Here is a 25,871-nt window from a genome sequence, read left to right as displayed (position 1 = left end):
TGTTCTACCGCTACGCCATCGCTGCACCAAATACATACAAATACATGTTGTCTAATAAAAGTGTCTTGGCGCTTTATAATGTAAAAACAAAATTCAGATCACATGTGATGCCTCCGAGTACGGACTCGGCGCAGTATTGTCGCACGTCGAAAACGGCAATGAAAAACCCATAGCCTTTGTATCTCGGACATTATCATCCGAAAGGAGCTACGGACAAATAGAAAAAGAAGCCCTGAGCATTGTGATTGCTGTGAAAAAATGTCACAAGTAGTTGTACGGACGAGTGTTTAACATTGTGACTGACCATCAGCCACTCATTATTCTGTATGACCCGAAAAGGCAGGGCAGCGCGGTAGCACTGCAAAAGTGCATCGGTGGCTCGCATCTTTGGCTAACTATCGTTACCAGATAAAGCATAAGCCGGGATCTGCTATCAGTCATGTGGATGCATTGTCTCGCTTGCCACTACCCTACTCGAGGGACCAGTGTGAGGAAATCTTTTATTTTTCGTCTCTGAATGAGTTGCGTGTGACAGCAAAGGATGTGGAACGCGAAACTGGGCAAGATAAACTGCTGACCGCGGTTCGGGACAGGATATGGCATTGCTGGCCGAGAACTGTGTCCGATCAGTTAAAAGCATTTTTCATTCGGCGTTTTGAGCTCAGTATAGACAATTGATGCCTGGTATGGACAAACAGAGTGGTCATTACTGATGCGGCTGGGGTTTGGGGGCCTAGGCTTCACTGCAGTCGAACCATGAGGAGCCGGGATGTAGGAGCAGGAGCAGTCAGGGACGAGAGGCAAAGAAGAGCGTTTTATACAACTTTTTACATGGCGGGATATTTACAGGTCATGGGAGGAAAACGGAGCTCTCTGTGGAGACAATTTCCATCGCTTAAATACAGTCTGTTGTCCCCACTTCCCTAGCTGGGGAAACAAGGTTCAGTCGAAGTCCAATTACTGGGGAACAAGAGATCACTGGAGGTGTCGCCCACTGTCGAGGGTGGTGCTCGAACCTCCTCTCACATAATTTGGTGGCGAGGGCAAACTTCTCCGACGTCGATGAAGATCTTGTGCTGGTGGTGGATATTCTGCACCAAGCCAAAAACATCCCGCGAAGTCGCCCACTCGCGGCGGTCATTTCCCCCGCGTAATTCCAAGGAGGTCACCCGCTTACCTCGAGAATTCGGCGAGTGGGGCGACGCACCTCTGCTGGGCGACGCGCCTCTTGCCCATTCAGCACAAGGATAGGTTTCCTGTTGTCGCCGCCGTGGCGCCAAGGGGATTAAGGCCCGAAAGGCAACTTGTATCTGTCCCGAGGGAGGAGAGGCGGGAAGGGTTGGCCGCCGCAGCCGGAAACAGAGCGTCACTCCGCTGGCGTCGCCACGGCTTCGCACCTTTGGTGGCGGTCGCTCGCCGGCGTCCGCTAGGTACGCCTCTGTTTCCAGCTGCTGGAGTCTGCGCATACCTCGGCCGGAACCCCGGTCACAACATTACTGAGTAGCTCCGGAATCAGGTGCTGGATGTATTGCAGGAACAACATCTAGGCATAACCAGGATGAAAGCTGTAGCAAGATCCATGGTGTGGTGGCCTGGCATTGATCATGCCCTCGAGCAATGTGGGCGGAATTGTGAGATATGCCAGTCTGTTCTTCCCTTCGCACAGCCTGTACCTTTGGCCCCCTGTGCAACTGTGCCAAAACTCATGGCAGCGTTTATTGTGGAAGAAAAAGGAAAATTGTTCCATGTCGCGATTGATGCATACTGCAAATGGTTTGTAATCAAATCTATGACAGTGACAACCGCTGCCAAAATGGTTGAATGTGTTCATTCTTGGTTTGCTTCATATGGGTTGCTGGTAGAAGTAGTAATCGATAACGGTCCGCAGTTTCGAGCAGCTGAATTTCAAGAATTTTTTAAAGCAGACGGAGTTGAGCATATGGTCACTCCACCCTACCACCCACAATCTATTGGAGTGTAAGAGAGTGCATTGCACAATCAAGAAGGCATTACTTAAGCAGCTGCTCGAAGATGAAGGAAGAGGCACTTCTAGGTCGCTGCAGCACAGAATTGACAACTTCGTCTTCTCTTATAGAACTACACCGCATACTTTCACGGCAAGCACAGCCGCCGAATTATTTCTGCGAAGGAAACTGCGGACTCGCTTGTCGTTACTAAAACCGAGCACTATAGATAAAATGAGTACGAAGGCTGACAAAGTAGAAACGTCTGCTGATAAACGCAGAGGTGTGCAGAGGTTGTTTACTATTGGTGATCGTGTGTGGGTTCGCTCGGTGCGTTATGACGTGTGTGCAATGGTGGCCTAGACAAATTACGCGTGTGAAATCGTCGACAACCTATTTGGTGTGTGTGAGAAACAAGTGCGGTTTGTGCACGCTGACCACCTGCGACGATCCTGCATCACGTCGAGTGCAGGATCAGTTACTGAGGTGGAACTGCTTCATACATCAGACGTATGGCTTCCTTCACCGGCCATAGGAAAATCCGCTGAATCAACCTCGTCACAGTTGCCAGCTCAGCAAACAAGCAGCGACCAACCGGTGCCACTGCGAATGAGCACCAGACAGCGACGGCCGCCGGATCGTTTAGAAATGCAAAAGGAAGGAGTGTTATAGGGTCGTGTTGTATCTCGAGAAGGACGCTCGCTATGTCATGGTTTATCGCGTTCGTCACGTCTGTCTGCTCATGCGCCGGCAGCTGACAGCGCGCATTCTCCATGTACGGTGGTTGTTGGTTTGAGGCTGCGAGCATGCACCTCGTAATAAAGCTTCCTGTTCCTTTACCTGGCATCCGGATATAACAGTCATCATCACAAGTCATCCTGGCCCGGAGCATCGGTGCCCTGTGTCCTGCGCCGTCGGTCGCGGGTTTCTGGGGCAACGTGGGGCCTGACGGTTCCCCAGACTGCTGGGGCCAGACGTGACATCGCCGTTCTCCGTCCCCTGCCAAGTCCACCGCCTTGACCAAAGAAAGACACAAAGAAAGACAAGTGGCCCGACGTTAAGACCCCACCGACACGAATCGGCACGAGAACGAGAGGACACAGAACAAGACAGCGCATGAAAGACCTGACCAAAGGATCTGACCGACCCGTAACGCCGACCAGACGAACCCACGACCCCATACAACACTACACGTGAAGACATCGCCCCCACCTGTGTCGTTTGATGCGTGCCTGGGACCCAGCCGTCAAATCCTGGCGACCGGTGCAGCGAATGTGTCCTGGGCCAGGCTTCATCGGTCATCATCGTGACAAGCCGTTGCCTTCTTTCTCTTCTGTCTTCACCGATCCGCACAAGATCATCGTCATGTCATAAACAAATCGCGGCGATCGCTCGGTGATCCTGTGTAGTGTTACGGGCGAGAAAGAAGCGGACACTGCCGTGGGCAGGTGCGCTCGCGCTAGGTCCGCCATCTTTCATTAAACATCATCTACAATCACCATAGGCCATGTTCTGTCTACTTTCTTCATCGGCTTGCTGGCTCGTAATGTTTTCCGGCTTGTACCAATATTACAAAGTTATTCAAAATGTTAATCGCTACAAGAAATCAGCTTTGAAAACTGTGATTAGTTTCCACTCTTTGAACTAGCTGGCACTTATTATAGCTGGCTTACATGTCAGCTTTGGTGCCGACGTTTCTTAAACGGTTTTGTGCTATCTGCTTTTTTTATTTACTTTAATTTTCCTGTCGCATAACAGTCGTTTTGAATGAGCTTGCGGCCCCGTATCCGCCGCATCTGCTGCGTTGACTAGACAAAATTTCGGCATCCTGACAAACTTGATTGCTCAACTTAGAACAGATTTGGCAGATTCACTGGAACAAAATTCCAGCGTTTGACGGCTGGATTGACAGCTTAAAGCTTTGAATTGCATAGTTTAAATTCTGGCTGGAAAATATCCACATTGTATCGCATTGTGCCATACGACATGGGCCGGCCTAAGCAGCGTAGCTCGTGGCACTCTCCACAAGGCGATCCCTCTTATCGTTTTCCCTCTCCAGACGGGCTACCCTGGTTGATATAACTGAGCACGAAATAAAGACTGATGCACTCGCCTCCGTGATATTGGCTTGTTATTACGGCGCGCGCCAAATGAGTGACGATACAAGCATAGTGAGTGGATATATCAGTAACAAGGCAAAACTGTTCTATACACCGAAGCGCCACCATGGACCCATATTTTTTTTTGCCTGAAATGCCTAGTTATTTTATTTTTTCGTGCAGCGTAAACTTGTTTTCTTCCCCAACCACGGTGGTGCAGTGCTAAGACGCCCGACTACTGTACCGGAGTACCCGGGTTCGATCCCGACTACCGGCGGCTGCGTTTCGATGGAGGCGTAACGAAGTGGTGTCCGTGTGCTGTGCGATGTTAGTGCGCGTTAAATGTCCCCAGGTGATCGAAATTACTCCGGAGTCCTCCACTACGGCACCCCTTTCTCTCTTTGTGCTTTCATTCCCACCTTCCTTCCCTTACGGCGTGGTCCATGTGTTCACACAAGTGACAGATATTGTGCCTTTTCTTCCCTCTGAACCAATTACAATGATTATCCCCGTGTTCCTTCCTACACCGCTACGGCTATGCGGCTTCAAATAAATTTTGGTAGTAACTGCGCCTCCCGCGCGCCCTTCAGCCCTCTTCATAACCCAAAAGAGAAAACATAAGGCTAAAGGTTCACGGCATATGAATACAAAGGAGAGCTCTACAAGGACGTTATGCGTCTTATGCGCTTGGAAGCAGTCGCAAGCTTGATTTTCCACCAGTGCGCATAAAGTAACTCGTCTTCACGTTCCTACCCGGTACCGCCATCACGGCTGCCATAACGCCCGCTACTGTTAATTCTAGGCATGTGAAATGTAATCCTTGCTTTCGGCGCGGTTCAGAGAAGACCGCGCGAAGAAATGTGCCTTCTATTTTCTAATAGTCAGAGAGGTTTTCACTCACGGGGAAGCGAACCAGACATATTGCAATCAAGGAAGCTATTTAGTGCAAGGGAAGGAGTTTTATTGGTTCGAACGGTGACGAAAGTTCAGGTTTTTTTTAACTTCTTTGCAGACGTACAGCCCTCAGTGACCGCCGGCGGCCTCTTGCGCCTCGAGACTACAGTTGCAACTGCGGCGTTGAAGCCCCCGGGAAATCCTTGTCCTGACATGCCATCGGGTAGGCATTGTTCTGCTGGCATGGATCCAAGGATGCCCTCAGCTTGCGGGACGGCGGAAGTAGTAGCCGCCATGCTGTCGCGCACCTGTGCAGCACCGACAGGCGTGCTCGTCCAGTCGGCATGCTCCAATGTCTGCGCACCCGTTGGGTACCAGACGGGCTCGGTCGCAGTCAGGTAGGCGTGCCACAGGTACACCAGCTCGTCATTTGTAGGCGCTCGCGATTGGTACAAAACGGGGTAGTTTAAATAAAGGTAGTTGCACCATTCGTGAAGTAGCTCCGGATGCATCATCTGTGTACAGTAGTCACATAAATTCTCTCTGTCCATCGTACCGCAGATTCTCGAACTTTTCTCGGCTTGGATTTGGATTTTTATCACAGGCTTTCTTCTTCTTCTTTTTCCGGAAAACATGCCACATACCTGCAATAGGGTATTCACAAGGGTTCAGTGCTGGCGCCGTCAAAGCAACGTTCTTTGATAAGAGACAGTTGAAAAACTGCGCGTCAGGAAGTGAGCCCAAACAATCGCCGGTCTGGCACCCCCGAATCCCAAAACGACCGCAGCGCCCCTCCCGTCCATTGCGGTGGATGGAAGGCAAAAATTTTAAATACTACTAATGCTCTTCTTTCAGCAATGCAACGAAAAATAAAATAGCCTTTGCGTTTTTTTTAATACACATTTGTACGCGCAAACATTCACCACGTTTGCAGACTTATCTCAATCAGGCGACATGCTTGAGCTGCTTTAGCCGCGTCTGCAGCCTCATTGCCTGAGACGCGTAACTAGATGCGGTGGTTTTTATATGCGCACAAATGTCTGTTTAAAAAAACGTTAACGCAGTTAATTTCAATGTTGCGTTGCTGAAAGAAGAGGGTTAGTAGCATTTAAAATTTCCGCATTACCCATCCACCGCAGCGAGATGTGTTGGGAGGAGGTGCGCTGCGGCCGTTTAATGATGCACGGTCGCCCGGCCAGGAATTGTTTGGGGCCACTCCGTAGTTAGTAGCTTTTAAAATTTCCGTCTTACAGAGAGGATAGAGCGCGACGAAGAGGTCGTGCTCAATCTCCTTGGTTGGCTGCACACATGTTAGCCCACATGTTAGCGCCATTATGGCACTCGTTATGTTTGCTTTACTCGTGCAGAAAACTCTGAAAAGTATATCTATAAAGTATCGAAGTTCATAAAAAACGGTTTGTACATTTTATTTTTGTGTAACCGTAAAATTTAAGTGCTATAAAGGCAAATTAAAACGTCCTTGAGATTGTTTCGTATCGTTTCGTCTTCTGTACCTAGAACTAGAGGGCGCTGGCTTCACCCTCGCAAGGTTGCGGACAACCAGACAGGCTGCTCCAGTGGTGGCTACTGACAAAACACCGACGGTGATTTGTGTAATGATCAGCAGAGATGGGCAGATGCGAATGTCGCTAACAATACCCTTTCAAGGGTGCGGACAACCTAAAGACAGACGGCTCCAGGGGTGGCGACTGACAAAGCGCTGACGGTGATGGTTCTGTGGTCAGGAGTGATGGACTGATGAGAACGTACCGCAACTCTGGACAGCGCCTATTTTCTTTTCTTTATGATTGTCCATTTTCTATTTCGTTTTTGTCGTATTTTTATCTAACCGGCTAGGATATGTAGGCCGTATCCGCCCGTTATAGAGGGAATAGCCCCAACTCGTCATCAACTCATCATCATGTAGTATGCGAGATGCACCATCATGGCTGCGAACACGATTAGCAAATGAATGCAGAGGGTGTACATGGGAGGGCAGCAGTGGCTTTCGTTTTAGTCTTAGTCTCTATTAGCCTTACCCATCGACTGCAGGGGGGTGGGGCGCTGCGGTAGTTTAGGAATGCGCGGGCGCCAGACCAGCGACTTTTGGGCCCACTGCGCAACGCTGCGCGGCAGCGCTGTTTCTCAACTGTCTCCAAGAACGCTGAGACACAAGCATTGATTTATTCTTCCTGACTTAGGTTGCACCACACATAAATTATGAATTTGGAATCGCTGCGGTGAAAATGCTTCGACAAAAATTTTGAGGTTGTAGGGATATTAAGGAGGGAGAACATCTACTTAATAAATATGGAAGCATATGCAAAAAAGTGAAGCGCTAACAAAAGAAAATCTTCCGGTTGCAATAAGCAACTCACACATTGGCGTTAGAGCATCCTCTTTGACGGTTGCCACAAAGTTGAAGAGGACAGTTATTTTAAAAGGGAACCGTAATCTAGAGAGATTAATTTCGGAATGATTTATTCTCTGGGGTCCATAACTCCAACAGGTGAGTGTAATGCTGTATAGTTTCCCCACACAGACAGAGACGTAGTCCTGCAGCAGGTATTTAACAGTCTGTGTGTCGTACAGAGCTCGGCCTTTAGAAGTGTTCCTTTCTGTTCCTTAAGAAGAGTCTTGTAGTTTCTTATTTTTTGTACCAGGCTGACACAGAAGGGAGCCTTATGCGTTTTGAAATTCTACTGCATGGTGAATCGTCGACGTTCATCAGCGTGTCATGCCTCCAATATTTGGAAAATGAAAATGTTTTTATAGGCTCCCAAAGCATCGCTGGGCGGCGCTGCGGCTCCTGATGGGCAACGCCATCTGTGGCAGGAAAACATACGCTGGGACGCCGCCGGCTTGGCTCGCTGCCTTCGCGACGTGCGCCGCGCGCTTTCTCTCGAACGAGCACGCGCCCTGACGCACCCCCGCAGGCGCGTCGCGACATGCCGCCTGCATTCCGTCTTGATCATTGAACGACCTGCCGCGTATTTTCATGGAGGAAGCTTAATTATAGGCGAGAAAATTTTTATTCACGTCTGCACTGTAGAGCAGACGACAGACGGCGATGAGTAAATATTGATTGTGAATGCGTTTCCCACGTTAGCGAAAACGTAGGAAGTTTATCTTGAGGCGAGTCAGCTATGTAACTATATTGTCGTATATTGTGACGTAGCCGTTTAGGCCCGTAACCAGAAGGTTGGTTTTTAATAGGGGGGTGATCTAGCAGGCACAGAAGAGCAGGTCCAGAGTACCGAGTGACAGCAGCCGACTTCAGCTTTTTCTCATCGAACGCCACGGGGCCACTTCTTCGAGTCCGCGCACGAGACTCTCGATGAGCAGCCGCCTATTGGCTGCTGTTGCACACGCTACATTATATTATGTTTAAAAACTACGGAAGTATTATCAGTACTCTGAAATAAAGCTGCTCGCTTGTTTATCATCGTTTTGGCCTGTAGCATGAGATCTATATACGGTTTTGTTTTTATTATTACGACGTTACTAAAGGAAATCTTGCAGTAGAAGAATATGCTATAGTCCGAAGGAGATTTTTCTTCAAATCACCAAATCACCGATCACCAAACGTACCCATGCCGAACAAAGGTACACCGCAGGGTTCTATAATCTCTCCAGTGCTATTTAACATAGCAATGATAAATTTAGCAAAAAAAACTGTTGAGCCGCACTGATATTGGCTTCACTTTATACGCGGACGACATCACCATCTGGGCTACTCAGGGATCCTTGGCGCAAAAAGAAGAAGCTCTGCAAGCCGCTATAGACCTAGTCGAGGAATTTGCCGGGGAGAGCGGTCTTCAATGCTCCCCAGAAAAATCCGAACTTATCAGGCTACACAGAAGAAATTACAAGTCCCCAGTAAAAATTCAGCTCTCTCTGGGAGACCAGATAATTCAAGAGAAGGACAAGATCAGAGTTTTGGGGCTGTGGTTGCAAAGCAATTTGAGAGTGGATTATACAATCAAAACACTCAAAACCACAGTCAACCAAATTTCCAGAATGATTAGAAGGGTGACCTGGCACCGGAAAGGGATGAGGGAGGAGGACACCCTCCGCCTTGTACAAGCCCTAGTCGTTAGCAGGATTACCTACGGGCTCCCATATCACGAAATTAGATTCACTGATAAAAGAGCCATTGACACTATCATAAGAGGAGCCTATAAAACGGCCCTAAACCTCCCGCCAATAACATCAACGGAACGTCTTTGGGCATTCGGAGTGCACAACAACTTCGAGGAGCTCAAGGAGGCGGTTCTAGAGAGTCAGAAACAACGCCTAACAACAACGCAGGCGGGTAGGGAAATCCTGTCAAAACTAGGGCTATGGCAGGCACTAAGAACTTTTGAGATCAAATCACAAATTCCGACATCCACAAGAAACAACATCTATGTGAACCCGATACCCAAGCACATGCACCATGAGTTACAGAAGGGTCGAAGGAAAGCCAGAGTCAAATCATTGGAAAAACAATTGTCTAAAGACGCGGAAGTTGTCTACGTGGACATAGGGGCTTACGGCGAACCTGGCAAGTTCACAATAGCTGCAGTTGACCACAAGAAGAGGCCAATTATTCAGGCTTCGATCTATGCCAAGGAACCTGCGGAAGCGGAATCACTGGCAATAGCCGTCACCATAAAAACACAAGACAACCAAAAGAAGTCATCACACGTAGTAACGGACTCCCAACCAGCCTGCAGGGACTACCTGGCCGGAAAACCTCACAAAAGAGCGTGTGCAATATTACGTTCCATCTCCCAGACGCACACAATTACATGGACACCTGGACACGAAGGCCTAGAAGGAAATGAGGTAGCGAATGATCTAGCCCGAGCTTTCACAAACCGGGCGGATCCCCATCCCTACCTCACCCCTCTCCTAGGACCCTACGGCGACAGGCTGGAACACCTACGGTTAGAAAGAAGAATTTTCTCACCACCACACAAACAACTTCCTTCCTCGGACGCTATAGACTGGAGAAAAATACAAACAAACACATTCCCTAATCTTCAAATTTTAAATAAGATAAGCCCAACAAAATACACTAGTTACTGTCCTTGGTGCGGTGCAAGCCCCACACTCTATCACATCTCTTGGGAATGCCAGGACAAACCTGACTCAACGTTAATAGTGCCATGCCCGACACACGAGCAGTGGGAGGCGGCCCTGACCAGCGACAACCTGGACCAGCAAGCCTGGATTATCCAGCTAGTCCACAAGTCAGCTGCTGCCAGCGGAGCCCTGGACTAGGGGCACCGACACCCCAGCTCCTGAGAATTTTTACTGATTATTATGCTCATTAAAAGTTTTCTCTCTCTCTCTCTCTCTTCAAAGGCACGAACGCTAGCAGTCTCAAAAGCACATGCTCAAAAGCGCTGCACGCGACATAACCGGCTCGCTGGCTCGGAAGGAAGGTGAAATCCAAGCTTGTACTACAATCGTGCTTTATTTCGGTTCTTACTAAATGGTTGTGCTTCATTTATGTTTGGTTTGCATTTACGAAACCTGTGACGCGAATAGGGTGCTCCGTGCGAGTAGTGTCAATCGAGCCATAACTAGGATCGCTTTTGTATTGCACTTCCAACATATTTTTGTTATGAATAATAATAATGTTGGTTCATTTATTGGTCAATTTGCGGAAATCTGTAAAAGCGGCTCAACCAAACATGTCCCCCCCCCCCCCCCCCACACACACACACAAAAAGGCCTCGTTCCTAGATATTTTCTTGGTCGTAGGGCACATTCCCACATCATTGTCGATCGCGGACGTCGCACGCTGGATATCTGTTGATTTGGTTGCTTTCAGAGCTTTCAGAGCACTCGAAAAGCAGGGAGAGAGCACAGAAAATCGGCAAAGCAAGACACGCGCGGAGCGAAGAGCAGGATAATCCTCCACCCCCTTCACTTCGTATACATGGTGTTATACCACTGTACTCTTTTAATGCTTCTGTAAGACGTCTTTGTCGACTGTCGAACATTCCTGAGTTTATGGAGAAGGGGAAAATTGGCCCTTTTTGTTTCCACAGAACGCGAGACTTCTCAGAATGCTGTCATGCGGTTGGAAAACAGGTCTTGTGGAAACGCTTCCAATAAAATCTGCAAAGTTCCACGCGTGAGCCTCGTCTTTCGGCGCTTCGCCTACTATTGTGGCTACCTATGACACAATGCTACTTAGTACCTCCGTTTCGCACCAGCGGAAGCGTTTTTGTATCGCCAAATAACCGCCAGGCGCAACTCGACCGCCGCACGTGCACAGGAAGCTAGCGGAGCGTCTGCTCCGGCGACGTCCCATCGTTTCACATTTCGCCACCATACCAGGAATGCGCGCTGCCATCGCGCGGCGAAACTTGAGCTTGGGTTCCATAAAGCGTGATCGGTATGTGATATCCACAGGTGACTAACTGCGTGTGTGACCCAAACAACCGTACAGGGCCTAGCCAATATGGGCGTAAGAGCCCTGGTATTTTATCACATATGACTGAGAATTCAGGTTTAATTTTAACCCCGGACTGTCGTTCACATTCACGTATATTAGAAGAGCCTGAAATTCATGTCTTCATCGAATTTACATGTCTGCAGATAACCTTGAGCGATACATTTTAAGCGCTGTCAACAATTTTTATTTTTCTGGCCATTATATATGGTCGCAGGGCGGATTGGAGAATGATCCTGTTCCAAGTTTCCGTCGTAGAGCTTGCTATGGAACCCTAATGCTTCGCTGGCAAGCGAAGAGGTCTTCAAGCAGCGAGCGAAGACAGCTCTGGCATCTTGCTTCCCCGTAAGTGTCCTATTTTTGCGGCTTGGGGAAATGTTAATGCAAGAGGACCGTGGCATAGGTTTAAAATGAGTTCCACGATGCCTTGCCTTAAACGTGGCCAGGAAAAGCAAGTAATTTAGAGTGTTTAGAGTTAATAGGGGCTTGAATGCGAAGTAACAGGTTTGTACTCCAAAGAAATCGGTGGCGTAAAGTGTCATGTTCGAAAGTATGATGCACAACGCTATTCAAAAGTGCGATGCAGGATGCTGTCTCCGGTTGAGTCCCGCGTTCGATTCCACATCAGTCGTGTTACGCACTCTGAGGAGACAACTCGACACCCCTTGCTTGACGAGCGCCGCTACGTGGCTCGCAAGTGAGCCTCTGAGCTCTACTGTGGTGGTGTCCTGGTTACCGGTGCAGATGCAATAATTACCGAGTGTACAAACCAGTACACACTTCTGTTTATGCCGTAACTTCAAGCACTGCTGATGCTGCTAATAACGTGCGTTTGTGTAACATTCTGAAGAGTAGTGCACGGGAGGAAGTTGCTCAGGGGAATCTTTCAACACTAGTAAATATATGTTATTCTCGATCTCCGTCCTTTGTCCTGCTCCAGATTTATTTAGGTGAGTATTGATGTGACATTTTTTTCGCAGTCATGTACGAAAAGTCACTTTATCTTATAATATCGGAAAATGGTGACAAGGAAAACCTCATATTTATACAAGGCCACTTTCCTATTAGGCCTTTTAATATACCGCAGTTAAAGTCCAATGAAACCGTCTCCAGATTGCAATGTCTACTTTGGACCGCATCAAACTTGTGGCGAGAGTGGTGGGTCTTTGCGGTGTGACATAAATTAGGCGCAGACGGGTCTGCAGTACTACACTAATGCGCAGGAGCCATTAGCAATGATGCAAATTGATCTAGCAACTAAATATTTCATCAAGTGATTCCTTTTTTTTATGCTCATTAAAGCCTTGTATATTTTGGCTCAGTTGTCTCTTCTGGGCCACGCCTTTGGTATACAAAGGCTCTTTCACACACTTGTATGTAAATCACTGCCTCTCATAAGCAGTTCCCATTTAGTCCTCTGTGAAACAAGGTTTTCCATTTTACCAGCTCTGACTTGCTCTATACTCGGAGCCGCTTTTTTATAAAAGCTATGAATAGCACAGTCTTCAACCGCTTTCTTATTATGGACAAAGAAACAGGGTATTAGCTTATGCAGGTGAACAGTGAACGTTCGTATTTCTGTGCTGACAAGCGAAGTACTGATGAGATTATCCGTTTAACTGCGGGATTCGGTCAAGTTCAGGAACTTGCATCAGTCATTATAAGAAATATCTTCTCTGGTTTGGTATGTGGTTACCGCCACTTGATGTGACATGGACATGTAGGCCATCCAAGCACCTTGGAGTCCCGTTAAGTTCGTCTAAGCGTAGTTCACATCAATAGAAAGCACGCGTGCAAACCCCTAAGAGCTCGGCTAAGACTTTTCTGTGCCATAATCTCTTTATATTTCGTAGGGGAACCGTCTGCAATCTGTTTTTTAACACTAAAATCTATTATTTATGATGAAGTATAATTATTGTATCAGAAAATCTGACGGTTATGTAATGAATGATGATGAAATGATTAAATCGACGGAAAGAGTTTTGCTGATTTTGTGAAGTCCAGGAATGAGGGATGATGTGATCCCTGCGTCCAGAAAATATAGGCACCAGGATTCCGTGGAGAATAACCTGCTACCGTCAGGCGTCTGATTGTTGTAGGTCTCAGTGCTGGCCAGTCCCACAACAATGGAGGGATGTCGGATTTAGTGTTTTCACATGCGCATATTGGACACCCTCGGCGGGGATATAAATGACGGAAATTAGGCCATGCCTGAGTGACTGCAGGAGTGATGGCAACCCCGACCTGTACCCTCTGAAGTACAATCTCCTCTGCACGGGTGAGACAGCGGTATAGGGTTAAGACACCCGGAAAGTGAAGAGCGCGTGTACGGCGCCGGAGGCGCTCCTTTCTTGATGCAAAAGAGTAATGTCGCAATTAAGGAGCCGAGGCAATGATGACCTTGGGGTCAAAAGGCGGGTCGCTAAATCTGCATGCGTTTTAGAAGGCAGTAGGTCCTGTGCAACCCACTCAATACCTATAGACTGCGGGATACGAGTCGCGAGCGAGTGGATCTCCTAACATATTGCAAATTATTCATTGCACAAGGTTTCATATCTGACGCTTCCTGAGCATGTTTGCTACTTTTGTGTGGGATTCGTCTTTTAAGGCGAAAGTCTTTAATATCTCATACTCGCGGCGTCCGTCCGTCCGTGCCTTGGAACGGTGCCAGCTGTGGCTTCTCCCCCGCACATCGGCGCACTCGACCTCTCTCTCTTGCAACCACCACCTGGGCTGATGGGGGGCGCAGCTGTGCATGGCAACCATGACGTCACGTGTACGTGTGAGTGTGTGAGTGTGTGTGTGTGTTGGGGGGGGGGGGGGGGGGGCGTGCGTCGGCGTCGGCAACAGGGCGACGCTCCTTCGACAGATGTCTGGGTGCAATTGAGTGAGACGCATAGCGCCGAAGCGGCTTAGTGACTGTGCGGCAAGCGGTGCGGAGAAGCTTCGATGGACACCTGATTCCCCCAACACGAATCGTGAGAAGAATGAACGAATGCGTGTACGCCGGTTGAACATGTCACCGGATGCAAAAGCACGCGAGGCCTAACGCAAGCGGCAACAGCGGCTGCTTAGATCACCGGACGCGAAAGTACGAGTGGCACAGAGAAAACGGGAACAGCGCCTGACAACATACCCGGCCACCAAAGCCAGAGAAGCCGAGCGCAAGGGTCTTCGGCGATCATTGTGGCCATTGCACTGGGGTGTCCATGCATAAGAAACGCCATGGACATATGCAGTGATGTGGCCACAAGGCTTTCGCCAAGCACACTTTAGAGTTTCCAAAGTGTTCAAATAAATTTTTGAATGCTAGTGGTATCTTAACTTTGTTCGGCCAGTTCGCGCCGGCGGCTTTGGTTTAATACACTTTATGTCTGACAGGTTGTTTCACCGTTTCACCATACATGTTTTTTCCGTGGCATTTCACACACGCTAGTACATTTTTCCAAGTCAATTTAATTAATGCATTGCCAGCCATAATTGTGTCTTTTCATGTTCTCGATAATCTGTGTTTATGAGTCTCATCAATGATGTGTATTTTGCTTTTATTTTCCCACATTTTTTTTCTCCCATAAGATCCTGTTTTCAGTTTCGAGGGAACGATTGATCAAGGATTTAATTTCTGGGGTTTTCTCTTCGCCGACGTTTTGCTCTGTGTATTTTGGTTTTCCTAGACACGACGCACAGGAGTACTCAAATGTCTCTGCCGACTTAAACAAACCTTTTTTCTCTAAGCTTCACACTTGTACATTGCCCGTGAAAACACTAAATCAAAGAGCATTTTTGTTTCTAAGGCAAATAGCCGCTCTTGTAATGTTCCAGAAATTATTGAACATTACATCATTAATTGCAACGATGCAAAATTGTGGCCGGATATCTGGCAACGACCATTAAAAATGCTGAATTTGGCACCGCATTTTATACGATATGTTACTTAATGGTCAGTGTTTGATTTTCCGTTAGACATGTTCTTGCTTAGCGAATTACACAGCCTCTGGAAAACGCGCATCATAGACCGGCTTTGCGGAGCTGTTGTTTCTGGTAAAGACCAAATTGGTAGAATCACCGTTCATTTAAAAGAAATGTACACCCACTCTTCAAACACGACTTACACTCCCTCTTACCGATATGATCAGCACATGCCTATGTTCTAATGGGCTGTTGTTCAACTGTACCGCATTCTCTATAGAGTTGATCTGGCGTGATTATGCTAATAATTTGTTCAATGTTCATGTATAGACCAACACCGCATTTACACACAAAGGCGGCGCTCGCGGCGTCGCAGCCGACTGAGGGTGAAAAATAGGGTCAGCCTCCATAGGAATACATGGAATTGAAATATTCCAAAGCAGTTTTCTCATTTCACGGGGCACCTGTGAGGTCGTTATTCGATACAAAGCAACTATGAACATCCTAGAACAGATCGTCAAAATATGAAATCTCATTACCGAGACGAAGTATTTTTAAAACATCGCGAAACATGTTGGGGTGTGAGTTGGGAGGGCGGCCCGTAGAAATACATGTAAACACAACTTACCGGAACATTTTTCTCATTTCGCAGAGCATCAGAAGTGGTGGCCGGTCGTCAAACGTTGACTAGCACTTTGAAGAAATGTGTGATAAAGTATGGTGCGTCATTACGGAGGCAGTCTACTTTTAAAACTCCCCGAATAACCTGTGTTATGAATCCAGACACCGCCAAAAGGCAAGCTGGGTGTAGCGAATCGTGCAGTTTTGCTTAGTCTGATATGCTGCCGCATAGGGTAAGTAAGCTTGATAATACTGTCGCTCCAGTGATACGTGCTAGACAGAATTACATTTAAAAAAGCAGTTGTCAAACGCCATACGACAATATGAACAGAACGAGATTCGCGCATTGCAGCAGACGACAGCGTAGCTGGCGATACCCACCGCGGCCGCCTCCAGCTCCGGAGGAGCGTCTGCTAGCGACAACGGGTGGTGCATGGTCGTCTGCAACTATGCGCGGTCAGTTTATCTTGCTGTGAGCAGTCCCACAAGTCGTCAGACTTGCATTACTTGCAACAGAATGTAGTATGTCATGCAAAATGACGCCGGAGCATCGTACAAGACGTTCACCAAAAAATGAGAAGGGTTCAACGCTGCTAAATGTTGCGGTAAGTTGTGTTTACATGTATTTCTATGGGTCGCGCTCTCAACTCGCACCCCGATACGTTTCACAGTGTTTTAAAAATACTTCGCCTTGGTAATGAGATTTCACACTTACACGATCTATTCCAGGGCGTTCATGGTTGCTCTGTACCGAATAACGATATCACAGATAACCCGTGAAATTAGAAAACTGCTTTGGAATATTTCGCTTCCATCTATTCCTATGGGCGCTAAGCCTATTTTTCACCCCCAGTCGGACCACGCTGGCGATAGAAGCGCCACCGCATCGTGCTTACGTCACAGATCGGTGTTGGTCTCCGATCTGTGACGTAAGCACGAAGCGGTGGCGAAAAGAAAATCATGAGTGTGGAAGTTGATGACACTTTGATGAGGCCAGACGCGTTAATGACTGAATAACGCACGTATTTCATGGACTACTTGAGGATTCAGGTAGAACGAAAGGAAGCAGATGGTTTGCACGGTATGAAAAAGAAGTGAACAAGGGTAAATGGGGTACGCCTCAGTTCGCAGATGAACCAACGTTTCGACAAGTGGGGTTATCAGTTATCATCGCTCTTGTGCACGTACAAAATTAATTATTATGATCAGATTACTCTATTTCAAGTGTAACTGATCACAACGATCAATTAGAGCCCTATAGAAAAGCGACTGATATTTGCAGAACAGTAATCATTTACAGTTGCCTTGCTTTTCTTCGAACTTAACTGCTATGACACAAACTCGCTAAAACTACAATAAACTATTGGGGCTTGCTTGTCACTGCTTGTCAACGTTTCCTCGGGAAGACATCCCACGGGTAGACTGAACACTCATTGAATGCAAGGCCTGAGTGTAGCACGATGTTTTTCTGTGCGACCATCTTGCTCACGCGCTAGTAGTTGCTGAATGCTTCAATGGCAGTTTCCACATCCTATATGAATCACCGCGTGAGGTCAGTGGTTAGAGCTCTCGACTGCTGAACCCAGAGATGCGGGATCGAATCCCGTCTGCCGCGCTAACTATCAGAAGAAGGCAGAAAGCAAGGGCCTCGTGTACTGTGCGACGGCAGTGCTAATTAAAAAAACCCAGATGGTCGAAATTTACTGAGCGCTCTTTTACGGTACAGTGAACAAGAAGTATTGGGTAGTGGAAGGAGCGGCGGCTTGGTTGCGAACACATTGTGCAGAAGCTCACTAGATGGCGGGCGCGCTCATTTCCCGAGCACCGTCTGCGGCAGGAAGCAGCAAGCGAGGGCGGCGGCACAGCATTTAAGAATGTTGTGTACGTTTTTCTTCATGCCTCATACGTTATTATGGTCTCATGCAAACAACTCTAATTTGTTTTAGCACCGCAGCTAAGCGATTCGCCCTACCATCCTCGTGCTACTGCACAGCGATGGGAAGGCGAAGCACTTGCTGCAATGGTTCTTTTCGCGATGCACGCAGCTCGTACTGCGGCGGCAGATTACACTTTTAACGTGAATATTTCACGTTTTTTTTTACCCAGTTGTACCAGTCACCAGTCATGTTCGAGACTTAGAAAAGGTCTTCATGCATGCATACTGCTGCGTTCTTCTTTCAATATGATTATAGTACGCGATGAACGTGCGGATTTTAGAAGCACGAGTCTCCTGCAGACAGTTTATTTCAGTCCCATTGCCAGTAGGTAGGAGATGCAGTTTCAAGAAAAATACTACAAGGGAAGAGTTTGATGGCAAAGAGCACACGACCCAATTTGCGCATACTTATGTACAGCGGCTCAACTTATCGTGACGTTTCCTGGCTCTTATTTTTGGAACGGTTCAGGGACTTACCGAAAAAGTGCAGCCGTGTGGTAACACAAAAAGCTACAACCTTTACTGTCAATGATTCGGCGTGGCTATCGCCGCCTATCCTGTCTTGGCGGTTTCTCTTAAGTAGAGCAATGACATCCATCACACTCTCATGATGCAGCTCATGTGTAGTGAAGGTGGCTGTGAAAAGGTTTCCTAACCTTCGAATAAACCTGAAAAGCCATCCGGCTGGGAATATTAGACTACCATTATCTCGCAGCCTGTTGAACTGAGCTGCATCTAAGACAATCAACATCCTCCTTCTTCGTGAGAAACAATTTGTGGCATTTGACCATCACAATCCAATTTTAACAGAAACTTCCTGGCAACATAACCACAAATGTAAAAAATGAGTCTATCATCACTTCTTGTCGAAACACATGACGCATGGTCTGGTACAGGGCCCTTCTCTTGATGTGTTGCAGTGGGGACGTCATAATCACTAAGAAGACATTGGATCACGTCAGTTTTGACAGACGTTGGACCTTTCATCAAGTCTGGCTCTAGGAGGGCTGTAAGAACACCAGGCTCCGTATTCCCATTAGCAACAGATCTGGCAAGTCTATTAAAACTTAGGAAAAACACAGTTATGAGAAACTGTTGGGGTGTCGGACGTGTATTGCAGCCGCCTAACTGCAGTACTATACTGAAGATATTTTCGACCAGGTTTTGACTCAACTTTGAGGCCAATAAGTACTTGTAGTTGACGTTTTCGTCAGGTAGGTAAGCAATAACAAAACACTTGCAATCGTGACTCTCAGGCCAACAGCAGTAGACGCAGACAGAAAGCCACCTCTACTGCTTGCATGCAGCTCCCATTCGGTCAGGTACGTCAAAAAAGAAAGCAGCTTATCCACAGAAGCGGAGTCTGGCGGCAAGGCTTCGCTTGGAAATCTGGATGTCATTATTTCAATAACGTCTCGGATCATCCTGCGACGAAAAATGCGACAATTATTTTTTTCTAATATTCGTTTTAGGGGCAAAATAGGCCATTTATTACAGTGTAAGGTGTATCTACAGTGTATCTTAGAAAAAGGTATCGTGCGTAGACTTACCCAAAGAAGATAAGCATTGGTTGAATCCTTCCACGGTTGCTTTTCAGCTCTGTCTCATACAACCGAAGACCATTGAGCACAATGTCACTGAACAGTTGGAATGCATAAGAAACTGTCATTTTCTCGAAATTGTTCGGGTTGTTGTGACTTGTTATTCCTGGCATTTCTTGAAGGGTGACATTCGAGCCGTCAAGCTCCAGTGCCTTGCGATATGGACGAAGGGAGACCTGCGGCATATACAAACGAAAAGATAAGCCCGTTCTACCTTACACTAAATTATTCAACCTGACATATATAAACAAGACCGGCTTGCAACAGGTGAAAGGCAATGAAAACAATTTAAGCTATGTTATTACCTCGCCTGCTTGCGTGTTGAAGCTGCTCTTAGGAGCCCATTCCGGAGGCACTAATTAGGGTGCGGAAAGTCAGACACAAAGTGAAGTGAGCGGCTTGCATCAACTAAATGCTGCACCTTGCACTTCGTAAGTGAAGGGGTCGCTGCAATTCCCATCAATGACCACATTTTCCTGTTCCATGTTGCTCCATCATCAGTGATGAAGTCAACAAATAGCCCCACATTTTCCGCCCAGATAACTGCCTCCATCATAATCTTTCGTTAGCAGGTTTCCTTTTGCGTTTCCATGAGGGGCGAATACGGCAAGTCCACTTTCCGACGAACGGCACGAAACAAGTGACCATCCCGTGGTCACACACAGCGTGTTTGTCCGCTTTAGGTGCGAATGAGCCCAAATCAACGAATCCTTCGATGAATGTACCAGATGTAACCGCAAGGTTTTTATAAAGTTTCATTTCATCGACGACCAGTCCGCCATGCCCTTTGAAACGATCTATCGTGCTTGTTTTTTCCTTAAGCACTCTCAAACGTTTGGTATTAACGCCAAATTAGGTCCTATAAGAGTTCAGGTAATTGCTCAGTGTTGATTTTCCTGGCAGCGCAAGAATATTGTGCTTACGTATGTGCTCATACAATTTAGGTCCTTTAATTTTCATAATTATACACCACAGGCTCCAGCTCTTTGTGTAGGTCATTCCTTGCATGCCTTTACGTTTGGATACTGCAAACATATCAATAGCAGCCTCTTTTTGTTTTGGTGATAACATTTCAAATTTACTCTTGAAGGCTTCTTCAGTGATCTTTAAATTATTACTTTTCATCTTGCAAATCATCTGGTGCAGTGTGCTGACACGTGAGGCCAGGCGCTTTGTCCTTTGCCGAGCCAGCTTGAGGTGCTTAGAAATGTTCCTCTTCAGAGGTTTTGTCTTGAGCCGGCACTTTAGACTCTTCCTCAGATAGCGGCAAGCTACACAGACAGCACATAAAACAAACAAAAAAAAAACGAATAGGGCTGGTCAATCTTGCCTTTTACGGCAACGTTTATGCAAAGCCTGTTACAATATGTACAAAAATAAAAGGACACAACAAGCAAGAGCACAGGCCAAATTTCTTACTTTGCTTATGGGATTCCAACAATATATCTTCACAACCGAAACACCTATTTCAGACTTTCCTGAGTTCTAGTAACACGTTACATAGGGTGAATCCAAATGGATAGTTTTTTGTAGGTGCTGTAAACAGCGAATGATAGCATTCTCTAATGACGCGTAAAGCTTGTACCTGAATAGACAGGATGGTTTTATGATATGGTATTCATGGCGATTGCTGGCAATTGTTAATTGTCTGGCAGATGTCTCAAATTTGAAGCTACATTATGTCACGTGCAAGCCAGTCTACAAGCGAAGATGATATTGACACATGCCATTCATAGACGACGAAGATTTGAACGGGCGATTCGGAAAAGACGACGAAGCAATACGGTGCTGCGCTTTTGTGCTGCCTTGACTATTGCCTTCTTTTGCCTTTGCCTTTTTTTTTTGCCTTTTTTGCCTTTTTTTTCTATGTCTCAAAGGATACTTTATCCAATATGCAAAAATAAAAAAAAAGGTCCAATCTCCCACTGTCGCAGGACAAGTGCTTACTCCTCAACTAATGCTTACCTTCCTTGCTTACTATTCCTGAGCAGGATCTGCTGAGAACAGTGCCATGTGCAAGGTCAATGGAGTGCTTGAGGTTCGATATCATATCCTTGCTGTAGTTTTTGTCAAACTCTGCTTGGTTCATGGCACCCTTGCCGAGAATAGCTGTGTCTGCCTATTTAATAACTTCTTCCTCTTTCATCAACTGCAAGAGAAATTGCTTGCTCTCTTTTCCGCGAAAGTATAGGCGGGCAGTAACAGTGCTCGCGGAGTCAGTCGTTAACCTCAACACTCTTTCGTGAAAAAGAGCAAATTGATTTTTGCCCACACTTGTCGGGGCAAACACGACTCCATCGAAGTCTTCGGTGTCCAGTCTTGGCCACCTGTTCGGGACGCTCACACTCTTTGCGATCGTTTGAACGTCAGGTTTGGGTGCTGTCACATCCAGGCTGTCGTTGCCATCCTCACTCACATCTGGTGATGAATCACGAAGGCCGCAACGTGACAACCGCGCCTTTTTCGCGCGTGCAGCCGGACACACTGCAACGCGTTTTCTCTCTGGTCTTTTCTGACGCATTCTTTTTTTTTTATAGGTAGGACGTCAAATCGAGCAGGAGCGTGGGCACCGCGTCGTCGATCAGCGTCGGCTTACCTTTAGGAATCCTTACTTCCTGACCGATGTTGACATGAACATAGTCGCGCAAAATAAAATGCGCTTCAAAGTGCCTCTCACACACGGCTGACGTTTCAGAGAGAGGCTTATCTTTGCGATGAAGATTCCTTTCCAATTGTTTCCGCCGGTCATTGTCTTTAGGGGCTCCAAAAAGCGACAACGTGCGCCCATTCACTTCCCGAAAACCGGGATACCCGCTTTTGCATCCGGGCGCATAATAATGCGTATCGCTATTCTTATTCTTCTTCTTTTCCATGATCCAAAACGTGAAAACAGGGCAGAATCGACCAGAGAAATGGTCACAATCGGCATTTTAGCACGGTGTCTCGTGGCAGCAAGAACAACGTGGTAAAGCGCGCGCAACCACGGTGGAGGCTCGCAACTACACGGGCGCGTCACGCCGGCACGGTCTCCCCGAGGAGAGCACACCAACACCCCTAGTGGGAGTCTTCGCACTTGGCTTCACGCTGCCTGTGCGCATAGCCCGCCGCTCTTTCCACTACCCAATACTTCTAGTTCACTGTAATTACGGCGTCTTTCGTAATCTGAGTCGCTATGGGATGCTAAACCCTACAAACCGAACCAAACATCCATTATGAAGCACCGCGCAGGTATGACGACGGTGCAGCCAAGGTCGCTAAAATTTTAGCTGAAAAGGTTTAATCATTGATTTCTTTTGAACGTCAGAGGCGACTTCTCGTGCGGAAGCGTAGCAAAAACAGCTGAACTCTGTGAAAAGCCAGTGCCGGTCCTGACGTCGTCCTTTACTAGACACACATTCGGTCTGAAACGCAAGCGGAAGGTGCACCAAGCACGCAGATCACGGAGAACGTACAGCTGCAATGGAAAAAGAATGACACAAGTTAATCATGACCGGAGCGAAAAAATCGCGACACGCGGCGCTACTGTTGCCGAGTGTGCCGATAGCGAGAGTACCAGGAACATTCCATTTCTCAAAGCGGGGGTGGCCGGCAGAAGACGGCTCATCCTGACATTCGCACATCAGAAATGCAAAATCTTAAACGAACGCATGTTGATTTCTTATCGGCCAAACCATACGCCAAGGTGGCTAGATACCGTTGCTTTGCGAGCAACGGTATCCTTATCACTTTTCCCTTTAAAATTTGCTGGGAATGCACTATCAAAAGTAATGTGTGGCAGTGCCTACGTCACACGACAGAGAAAGTTTAAAAGCAGGTGTAGTTCCCATAAACTTTACCACAACATAAGGATGCCGCGAATCGACGAGGCGACAAGAGTGCAAATATTAACCCTTGTTCAAGCAGGTCGGACAAGGAGTGTTGCTGCGGAGGTTGGGTGCTCGCTTGGCAGCGTTACGCGCATTGTTTGGGCTTTTCGGCAAGAGGCAAGGCTTGGAGACGCTGCTCGAGATGGGCGGCCAAGACGGACCACTGAAGAAGACAGGCTGATCGTGGCCACCGCCTGCTGTGACACTTTTATAACAGCCGAACGAACTTAGCCTTCAGATATCCCTTACTACCATAACAGAACGTCTTCGTTCAGTAGGGCTCCGCAGTAGGATGTCTTGCCAGAGGCCACTTTTGACTCACAAAAACAAGGCGCTCAGGTAGGAGATTGCCACTAGACAACTTTCGTGGACGACCGAAGAGTGGATGAATGTAGTATTCACCGAGGAATCTAGCTTTAGCAGCAAGTGGGATCCAAAGCGCCGTGTTTGAAGGCCAGATTGCACCTGGTAGGTCTTGTGCTTCTGTTTTTAAGAGGGCTGGAAAGCAGCACTTTTCTAAGTGTTTCTTTTCGAATATGTGCGGAAAATAATCGTCGCGTGTTTATGACAGCTGCTGCGGTGGTCTTTTCATTTTATTTCATTTCTATACGCCCGGTAAATTCTAAAACCTCTAGCTAAGAAGTTTACTTTTCCTTTGAATCCTACTACGCGAATGTCCGAAAAGAAGTGTTGAGCTGCGCCGTAACAAGGAAAACGTTCACATTTTGTTACAGGTTTGAACCCGAGTATACGTAACAAGTTGCCGCTAGCGGCCGGCGGTCTGTCAATGTGTGGGGTGTTATAACACACGAAGGGCCGCTCGTTCGGATAGACGGAGTCCTGACATCATCAACCTATGCGGATATACTTGAAAGAAACTTAATTTCTTTCATCTCGGATGGCCCGTTTCCTGATGGATGTTTCATTTTTCAGCATGACAGGACCACACAAGCAGGTATAATTACTTTCAACGTATATGCGCGCAAAAGAGCTAAAGGTTTTTTCTGACAGTTTGTAAATGGATAACTTATTTCAGTGCACTGAAATGGAAGACTAAACGTCTTTTTTTTTTAAATAGTATCCTGCGGTGAGGTTTGAATCTGTTGGCGGGCTACCGATACTTTACGGGGCTTAACTTGTGATTGTTGTCACTTAACTTTCGTTTTCTACTTTCACCCACTTACAACGTTTGTATCTTGCTGATCATTAAAAAATATGCTACTATCATTTTTTGTTCAGTTATTAAATTTCATTATCCAAGGCTGTTATTTTTGCCGAACGATTGCTTTCGTTCGATATGCTTACAAATAATAGCATTAGCTTTCATTTATTGCATCCCCATAATTCACTCCTGTTCTTTTGTTCGCGCTACCCGAAAAGGATTCCGAGCTTCATGATTTGAAAACTTTTTTTTTAAGGATAGTGCCGCAGAAACTTGAAGAGCTCTGCATTCAAGAGCTTCCATGACCTCCAAAAGGAGCGGACTTTAATATTATTGAAAATGTGTGAGGCCTCATGAAGCAGCAGCTGGCAAGACAGCAACTACACGGAGCGTCACCAGATCTGCTTTGGGAGGCTGTGCAAGAGGAATGGACGCGACTAAAACGCATGCCTGGTTTCGCAGCAGCCTCTATGCCTCACTACCCACACGAACACGCTATGTCGTGGAGGCTAGTGGAGCGTTCGCCAGTCACTAATCTAGCTTTAGAAAAACTTCTAATTTGTTGCCAGTTATCAACTAATTTTAGACTTCTCTTTCTTTCACGTGCTGTGGTAATATTTAAAGAAATTTGTCAATAAAGAGAAAATTGTGGGTTCAAACTGCTGCATTCATTTGTTGCCAAAAAGTAAACTCATTTCTGGAATGCGGAGGTTCATGAATGATGCCATTGATCTTCGCTAGCGCTGACAGCCATTGACAGTATATCGTCCAACAAACGGCGGGCTTTGAGGAAAAACGTCATTAAAGAAAATGTCGCTGCTCAAAACTTCAGCTAAAAAAATTAAAGAAATGGAGTCATGCTCACAAATGTTGGCGCGTGATTATACCGATAAGCAGCGCACAAGCTATTATTTAAAATGCAAGCTTTGAGATGTGCTGCTTTCTGTCGGCCACCCCCACTTTGGAAAGTGGAATATTCCTGGCACTCTCGCTATCTACGCATACGGCTACAATAGCGCCGCGTCTTGCAATTTTTCCGCTCCGGTCATGAGTCACTTGTGTCATTCTTTTTTTGTTGCAGCTGTACAATCTATGCAGCCATGCGTATCTTCATGCGACCGAACCGTCTGACGCAACCACATCGTCATAGACGCTTCGCCCCTGCAGTGTAGACTTTTCTGCGGAGAATTAAGTGATAATTCGTTATGAGTTACGGAGAAATAATTGAATTACTCCCGACGTTACTGTTTGGGAAAAGTAGTCAATTTATTATAAAATTACTCGAAAATGTAATTATTTTTAAATGAGCAATTACGTAGAACTAAAGTTAGTTTGCATCCTTTGAACTAGCTGGCACTAATCGGAGGG

At 46.9% G+C, this 25,871-nt stretch overlaps 2 pseudogenes; both read right to left on the bottom strand.

Annotated features, from left to right (window-relative positions):
• Positions 1 to 2,830: 2,830 nt before the first annotated feature.
• On the bottom strand, positions 2,831 to 19,588 carry LOC146204745 (uncharacterized; annotated as a pseudogene).
• A 242-nt stretch (positions 19,589 to 19,830) lies between these two features.
• On the bottom strand, positions 19,831 to 20,474 carry LOC146204744 (uncharacterized; annotated as a pseudogene).
• Positions 20,475 to 25,871: the final 5,397 nt, after the last annotated feature.

This window comes from Amblyomma maculatum, chromosome 1 (assembly GCF_055883805.1).
Source record: "Amblyomma maculatum isolate TAMU_Amacu chromosome 1, ASM5588380v1, whole genome shotgun sequence".
Classification (NCBI taxonomy): domain Eukaryota; kingdom Metazoa; phylum Arthropoda; class Arachnida; order Ixodida; family Ixodidae; genus Amblyomma; species Amblyomma maculatum.
The sequence above is the reverse complement of the archived record's forward strand: the minus strand, read 5'-3'. Positions and strand labels throughout refer to the sequence as shown.